Raw genomic sequence first — 7968 nt, 5'->3', positions numbered from 1 at the left:
GCAGGCTGGTGGTGGTGGTGTAATGGTGTGGGGGATGTTTTCTGGGCACACTTTAGGCCCCTTAGTGCCAATTGGCCATCGTTTAAATGCCACAGGCTACCTGAGCATTGTTTCTGACCATGTCCATCCCTTCATGACCACCATGTACCCATCCTCTGATGGCTACTTCCAGCAGGATAATGCACCATGTCACAAAGCTCAAATCATTTCAAATTGGTTTCTTGAACATGACAATGAGTTCACTGTACTAAAATGGCCCCCACATTTACCAGATCTCAACCTAATAGAGCATCTTTGGGATGTGGTAGAACGGGAGCTTCGTGCCCTGGATGTGCATCCCTCAAATCTCCATCAACTGCAAGATGCTATCCTATCAATATGGGCCAACATTTCTAAAGAATGCTATCAGCACCTTGTTGAATCAATGCCACGTAGAATTAAGGCAGTTCTGAAGGCAAAAGGGGGTCCAACACCGTATTAGTATGGTGTTCCTATTAATTCTTTAGCTGAGTGTATATCTCTCATATATAGGATATATATCTTATATCAACATACTGGAGGAAAATAACACCTCTCCACTGGAGGCCCGATACCACCACACAACGCGTTTCGCCAAATAGATTTGTCAGGGGAAGACAAAGCCATTTAGCGACATGCGTTGATTAAGTGAGGGACACTGGGATGGGGGTTCCTTAGCCGGCTTCAGGCTATACTATACAATGCTGGGAGACCACTAGGTCTCCGGCATCGCAAAAGCCGACTTTTCATTTGCACTTGCACTTTATGTAATCATGCTATGGAGGATGGGCTCCTTGGTAGATAAGCACGTTTTGAATTATGTTATACCACTTTGCAATAACATACTTTTATTCTGTGTGCTTTTATCCGACATAGATGTCCTCTGCTACTGTGAATGTGTGGTGGTATCGGGCCTCCAGTGGAGAGGTGTTGTTTTCCTCCATCATCTTAATATATACAGTACAGACCAAAAGTTTGGACAAACCTTCTCATTCAAAGAGTTTTCTTTAATTTCATGACTATGAAAATTGTAGATTCACACTGAAGGCATCAAAACTATGAATTAACACATGTTGAATTATATACATAACAAAAAAGTGTGAAACAACTGAAAATATATCATATTCTAGGTTCTTCAAAGTAGCCGCCTTTTGCTTTGATTACTGCTTTGCACACTCTTGGCATTCTCTTGATGAGCTTCAAGAGGTAGTCACCTGAAATGGTCTTCCAACAGTCTTGAAGGAGTTCCCAGAGATGCTTAGCACTTGTTGGCCCGTTTGCCTTCACTCTGCGGTCCAGCTCACCCCAAACCATCTTGATTGGGTTCAGGTCCGGTGACTGTGGAGGCCAGGTCATCTGGCGCAGCACCCCATCACTCTCCTTCATGGTCAAATAGCCCTTACACAGCCTGGAGGTGTGTTTGGGGTCATTGTCCGGTTGAAAAATAAATGATGGTCCAACTAAACGCAAACCGGATGGAATAGCATGCCGCTGCAAGATGCTGTGGTAGCCATGCTGGTTCAGTATGCCTTCAATTTTGAATACATCCCCAACAGTGTCACCAGCAAAGCACTCCCACACCATCACACCTCCTCCTCCATTTTTCACGGTGGGAACCAGGCATGTAGAGTCCATCCGTTCACCTTTTCTGCGTTGCACAAAGACACGGTGGTTGGAACCAAAGATCTCAAATTTGGACTCATCAGACCAAAGCACAGATTTCCACTGGTCTAATGTCCATTCTTTGTGTTCTTTAGCCCAAACAAGTCTCTTCTGCTTGTTGCCTGTCCTTAGCAGTGGTTTCCTAGCAGAAATTCTACCATGAAGGCCTGATTCACACAGTCTCCTCTTAACAGTTGTTCTAGAGATGTGTCTGCTGCTAGAACTCTGTGTGGCATTGACCTGGTCTCTAATCTGAGCTGCTGTTAACCTGCGATTTCTGAGGTTGGTGACTCAGATAAACTTATCCTCCGCAGCAGAGGTGATTCTTGGTCTTCCTTTCCTGGGGCGGTCCGCATGTGAGCCAGTTTCTTTGTAGCGCTTGATGGTTTTTGTGACTGCACTTGGGGACACTTTCAAAGTTTTCCCAATTTTTCGGACTGACTGACCTTCATTTCTTAAAGTAATGATGGCCACTCGTTTTTCTTTACTTAGCTGCTTTTCTCTTGCCATAATACAAATTCTAACAGTCTATTCAGTAGGACTATCAGCTGTGTATCCACCTGACTTCTCCACAATGCAACTGATGGTCCCAACCCCACTTATAAGGCAAGAAATCCCACTTATTATACCTGACAGGGCACACCTGTGAAGTGAAAACCATTTCAGGTGACCACCTCTTGAAGCTCATCAAGAGAATGCCAAGAGTGTGCAAAGCAGTAATCAAAGCAAAAGGTGGCTACATTGAAGAACCTAGAATATGACACATTTTCAGTTGTTTCACACTTTTTTGTTATGTATATAATTCCAAATGTGTTAATTCATAGTTTTGATGCCTTCAGTGTGAATCTACAATTTTCATAGTCATTTCAAATAAAGAAAACTCTTTGAATGAGAAGGTGTGTCCAAACTTTTGGTCTGTACTGTATATATATCCTATATATGAGAGAGATATACCTTGTCACCCCATTCCAGTGTCCCTTCTCATGTACTGTGTGGATTCTTAATGTTTTCTAGTTTTTCTATATTGAAAATAAAGATTTACCTTTTTAATCATATGATCGTTGTTTATTAATGATCAGGGCACACACATTTTTCTGATAGGTAAAGTATATTATAGGTATATCACACCCCTCAATCAGTTTTCTGGGGGGCAACAGGTATATCACACCGGTTGCAATTAGTTGTTCCAATAGCATTTGTCCCTCTATATAGCTGCGGTATCGCAGCAGAACCGCACACAACTGCTGCACAATACAAATGCACTATAATATACTTTCTATGTTAGAAAGTATATTATAAGTATATCACACATATCGATAGCACACCTATGCTAGTCCTTAAAAGGACTTTTGTGGCCCAATTAGCTAGTGCTTGGTGTCCCTAACAGTCTGTCCCTGCTCCACAAAGTAACCTCTCCCTACACTGGCAAAACACAGAATATAAAATGGCTACCAGAGCAGGTTCTGTTATAGGGTGGGGGTGTGTCCATGTGCTGAAACGTTTAATTGGCTGTCCTGTCCCACATGATGTGTTCAGCGCAATGCAAAAGAATATGGCTCCGGCGGACATCGCCATATATTCGCAAAGTTCACAGCAAAACGACAGCCGGGCGAACCGTAAGGCTATCTCTATTGTTAGAGTACTTCTTAAAACCCTGGACAATCATTTTAGAACAATAAATATTAGACAAACTGGGGCGAGGTGTGAGTAGCTGCAACATTATCTCAACTTCAGTGACATTGTGAGACTTGGGCTGTAATAAGGATGTGATATCTGACTGGACCAGAACAGCTATGAAATCACAGGAAGAAGAACTTCCCCAATTAATAAGCAACAGAGAGTCCATGTATTGAAATTACTTTGATGGTAAAGGAGGACAATTATGCAGAGCAAAGCTGTATAATGAGGGATTCTTTTTGTAACTATGGGTACTCTATAACTCCTTCTTGATTCATGGTGGACACTGCTAGTATACTCCCAAGAACAGCCCTACTCCTGCCACAATTGTAATATTAAGTGGTTTAAAAGATCATAAAACAAAAAATAGTGCACACTGCCTGTATATATGTAAAGCACAATATAACATTTCCTCAATGACTAAAATACTAATTAAAGTGGTTGTCCTATGAAAAACCACAGGATAGATGATGTGTCTGATCAGCTAGGGTTCTAATTCTGGAGCCCTTGCCAGTCTTGAGACCTGGGACGTTGCATTCCCCCATTAAAATGGATCAGCATTCATGCATGTGTACCTCAACTCCATTCAACCCTGTGAGACTACTGGAGGTGGCTGTGTACTCATACTCAGCTATTACTTAATATGTGGGGTCCAGCATTTGAACCCCCAGCCATTAAGACACGTATCTCCTATATTGTGGTAAAGGGGATGATTTTCATGGGACAACCCCCTTCAAATATGCATGGTATCTAGTAGGGTTGAGCGAACCCCAACTGACTCCGGACCCGAACTGAATCCGGACCCGAACCTGAACCTGAACATTTCAGTAAAAGTTCGGGTTCGGTGTTCGGCAATTTAATAGCATCTTGAAAGGCTGCAGGGCAGCCAATAAACATGCGTTTAACTTGGGTGCCCTTAGACGCCATCACAGCCATGCCTACTAATGGCATGGCTGTGATTGGCCTGTGCAGCATGTGACCCAGCCTCTATATAAGCTGGAGTCATGTAGCACCGCACGTCACTCTGCTCTTATTAGTGTAGGGATAGGGTGCTACTGCTGTGAGGGAGAGAATAGGAAAGAATCTATCTGATAATAGAACTTGTTGTTAACTCTGCAATCTACAGCAATTTTTTTTTTTTTTTTTTGTGGGTGCAATGCAATATTTTTGTACCCTGCCCTGAGCCCAGTGACACAGAAAAAAAAAGTTTTATCCGTCTTTTAGTTAGGTGGGCGTCAGCGGCCATTTTGTGCAAGTTCAGTGCACCAGCACTGCATATGTGCCAGGGACAATAATTTAATCCTGTTCTTTTAGGTCAGTGGGCAACATATTTTGTAAGTGCACCTGTACTGCATATGTGCCAGCGGAAGGGAAAATAATATAGGGAATCTGTCTATGATTTCAGGGACCCAGAGGTTGACATATTCACATTTTTTTTCTGCAAAGTACCCCTGTGCTGCATATGCGAGTGTGATCAATTCAGTAAATCCATCTATTAGATTCTGGGGGGACAAATTATTTTTATTTTTTTGCTAAAAAGTACATTTGCGCCCTGCTCTGCATTTGTGGAATCAGTTAAATCCATCTGTTTAATTGTGGGTGAAAAAAATCTTATTTTTTTCCCATAAAGTACCTTTGTGGCCTGCACTGCAAATGTGATAGTGAAATAGAATCAGTAAATCCATCTCTTTCACTGTGGGTGAAAAAATCATATATTTTTTTCCATAAAGTACCTTTGCGGCCTTTGCTGCATTTCTGACAGTCCAATACAGCAGTTAAATACTGCTGTTATATTGTGGTTTAAAAAAAACACCCCTTTGTGCTAGATAATACATTTGCGGCCTTTGTTGAATTTCTTACAGTCCAATAAAGCCGTTAAATACTGCTGTTAATTTTATTTATTTTTTAAAACAACCATTTTGAGCTAGATACTACATTTGCGGCCTTTGCAGCATTTCTGACAGTCCAAAACAAGCGTTAAATACTGCTGTTAAATTTTTGTTTGAAAAAACACCCATTTTGTGCTAGATTCTACATTTGCGGCCTTTGCTGCATTTCTTTTTTTTTTATTAAAATTTTTATTTGAAGCATGACGTAGTGAATGCAAAGATGTATTACATTCCAAAAAGAAAAAGGCAGGTGACATTGTTTTCATTCACAGTACATTTCAATCACAGCACATTTGGTACAAGAGGCAAGTCGACGGACTAATAGTGTCAGCAGTCTATGATATGTTAGTATGTTAGTATAGTGTTGGTTATAAGCCTTATAAATGACCAGGCGAGGTATCTAATGGTTGGCTGGATATAGTGAGCATGTATAGGCATCTTTAACGTTAGAAAGGAGGGTGGGTGAGCCCTAGATGCTAGCTTAGGTGTCTAAATTCCTTCCATAATTGCCATTGACCCAGGAATTTTTGATGATTGCGGGTTTCCATTGTTCTATGGGTAGTGGACAGCCAATATTTTGGTATTAGTAAGGACGCGGCTATCAGCAATTGACTAAAGAGAAAAGAAAGGGGATGTGATACGGCATTGTCGTCTAGGTTAAGTAGGGCCTTACATGCGGTCATCTGCACCTAAGTATGACATATTTGATTACTGATCTGGAAGATTTCTTTCCACCAAGCATTTATGGTAGGGCAGTCCCACCAAATGTGGATGAAGGTTCCTCTACTGTCAAGGCACCTCCAGCATCTGTCTGAGGCTGTTGCTGAGTACAATGAGGTTATATCTGGTGTTTTATACCATCTGGTAAAGAGTTTATATCCGTTTTCCTGTATGCGGACACATCTAGATGATTTGTGTGGAGAAGACAGTATGTCTGGCAGTGTTAGAATAGGAAATTCCTGTCCTAGGTCCCTCTCCCAGTGTCGAATGAAGGCTGGTTTATTAAGTAAGGATGGAGTGTTTAGTTTTTTGTATAGTTGCGAGATACGATTTCTCTGGGGGATAGGGTTAGCAATGAGTGATTCAGACCATACTAAAGGGCAAAAGAGGTCACTCTTCGATATGTGTTGAGAGATAAAGGAGTGGAGATATGAAGTGAAGGATAAATGCCGGTGACGTGAAGTAAATACTTTTTGAAATTCCTTAATCGGGAGTAGAGATCCTTCGGGATCAAAGAATGAGAGGATAGAGGTGGTCGAATCTCTCAAATCTCGTGGTGTACATTCGATCACAGCAGGAAGGGCTGTTTCTAGGATGTCTTTAATCAATAGGAGAGGAATGGTTTGTTTAGAAGTTCCCGTTCCATCGCGACCCACGATTTGGGGTTGGAGGGTCTAAGCCACTCGACTATTCTGGACAAGAGAACTGCTCTGCCATACATTTCAGGATCTGGCAAAGCAATTCCTCCTGTATGTTTGGGACGTGAGAGGAGATCATAGGATAATCTGGGTTTCTTCCCATTCCAAATGAATGTGCAGAATAATTTCTTCAAGGAGTTGTAATAGGATTTGGGAATAAGGATGGGCAGGATCTGTTGTAGCTATGTAAGACAGGGCAATATTAATGACATGAGAAGGTTTTTGCGGCCAAACCAGGAGATAGTAGGAATGTCTAGTTTATCTATGCTGGATGAAATAGACTTTAGCAATGGAGCGTAATTTAGTGCAAACAGTTCCGAAGTTTTGGGACTTATTTTAATCCCTAAGTAGGTTAAAGAGGGGGAAGACCAGTTAAATGGGGAATCCTTTTTTAAGCTTTGTTGTGTTGATGGAGGAATCCCAATACAAATCACTAGTGATTTTTGCTTATTGATTTTGAAGTTGGAAAGGGAGCTATAAGTATTCAGGTGTTTTTGAATCGCAGGGAGTGAGTTTTTTAGGTTGGAAGTCATGATCATAATATCGTCCGCAAAAGCAGCTAAATTATGATCCAAACCTCCCAGCGCCACTCCTCGAATTTCTGGATCTGCTCTCAGTTTGGTAAGAAGAGGTTCCAGAGCTAGAATGAAGAGCAGGGGAGAAAGGGGGCATCCCTGCCGGGTAATATTCTGAATGCGGAAGGAATCAGATAGGTCGCCATTGATTAAGACTGAGGCCGAGGCCTGTGCGTACATTGCAAAGGTGGATTGTACAAAGGGATCAAGTAGGCCAAATTGATATAGGATTTGTTGCAGAAACGACCAGCTGATTCTATCAAATGCTTTTTCGGCATCCGTACTCAAGAGAAGAAGAGGTCTGGATCGGATATTAGAGTAATGCACTATATTTAGAACTCTGGATGTATTGTCTCTGCCTTCTCTGCCTCGGACAAAGCCTACCTGATCCCCGTGTACCATCATGGGAAGAAGGGTTGAAAGCCGATTGGCTAGCATCTTTGCTAAAAGTTTGAGGTCTATGTTGAGGAGAAAGATAGGTCTATAATTGGCACAATGTTTAGGGTCTTTCCCCTCTTTGGAGATCAGGGTTATGTGGGCCATTGTCATATCTCTGGAGAGCTGTTTTCCCTGTAGGGCTAAGTTACAAACTGAGAGCAGATGAGGGAGGATGTATTGTTGGTAGGTTTTATAATACAGAACTGGGAGACCATCCGGCCTGGGCTTTTGCCTGGGGGGATTATTTCAAGGCAGCAGTGATTTCTGCCAATGTTAATGGGGAAGCAAGTT

The sequence above is a fragment of the Bufo gargarizans genome, chromosome 6 (genome assembly GCF_014858855.1).
Source record: "Bufo gargarizans isolate SCDJY-AF-19 chromosome 6, ASM1485885v1, whole genome shotgun sequence".
In the NCBI taxonomy this organism is placed as follows: domain Eukaryota; kingdom Metazoa; phylum Chordata; class Amphibia; order Anura; family Bufonidae; genus Bufo; species Bufo gargarizans.
The sequence above is the reverse complement of the archived record's forward strand: the minus strand, read 5'-3'. Positions refer to the sequence as shown.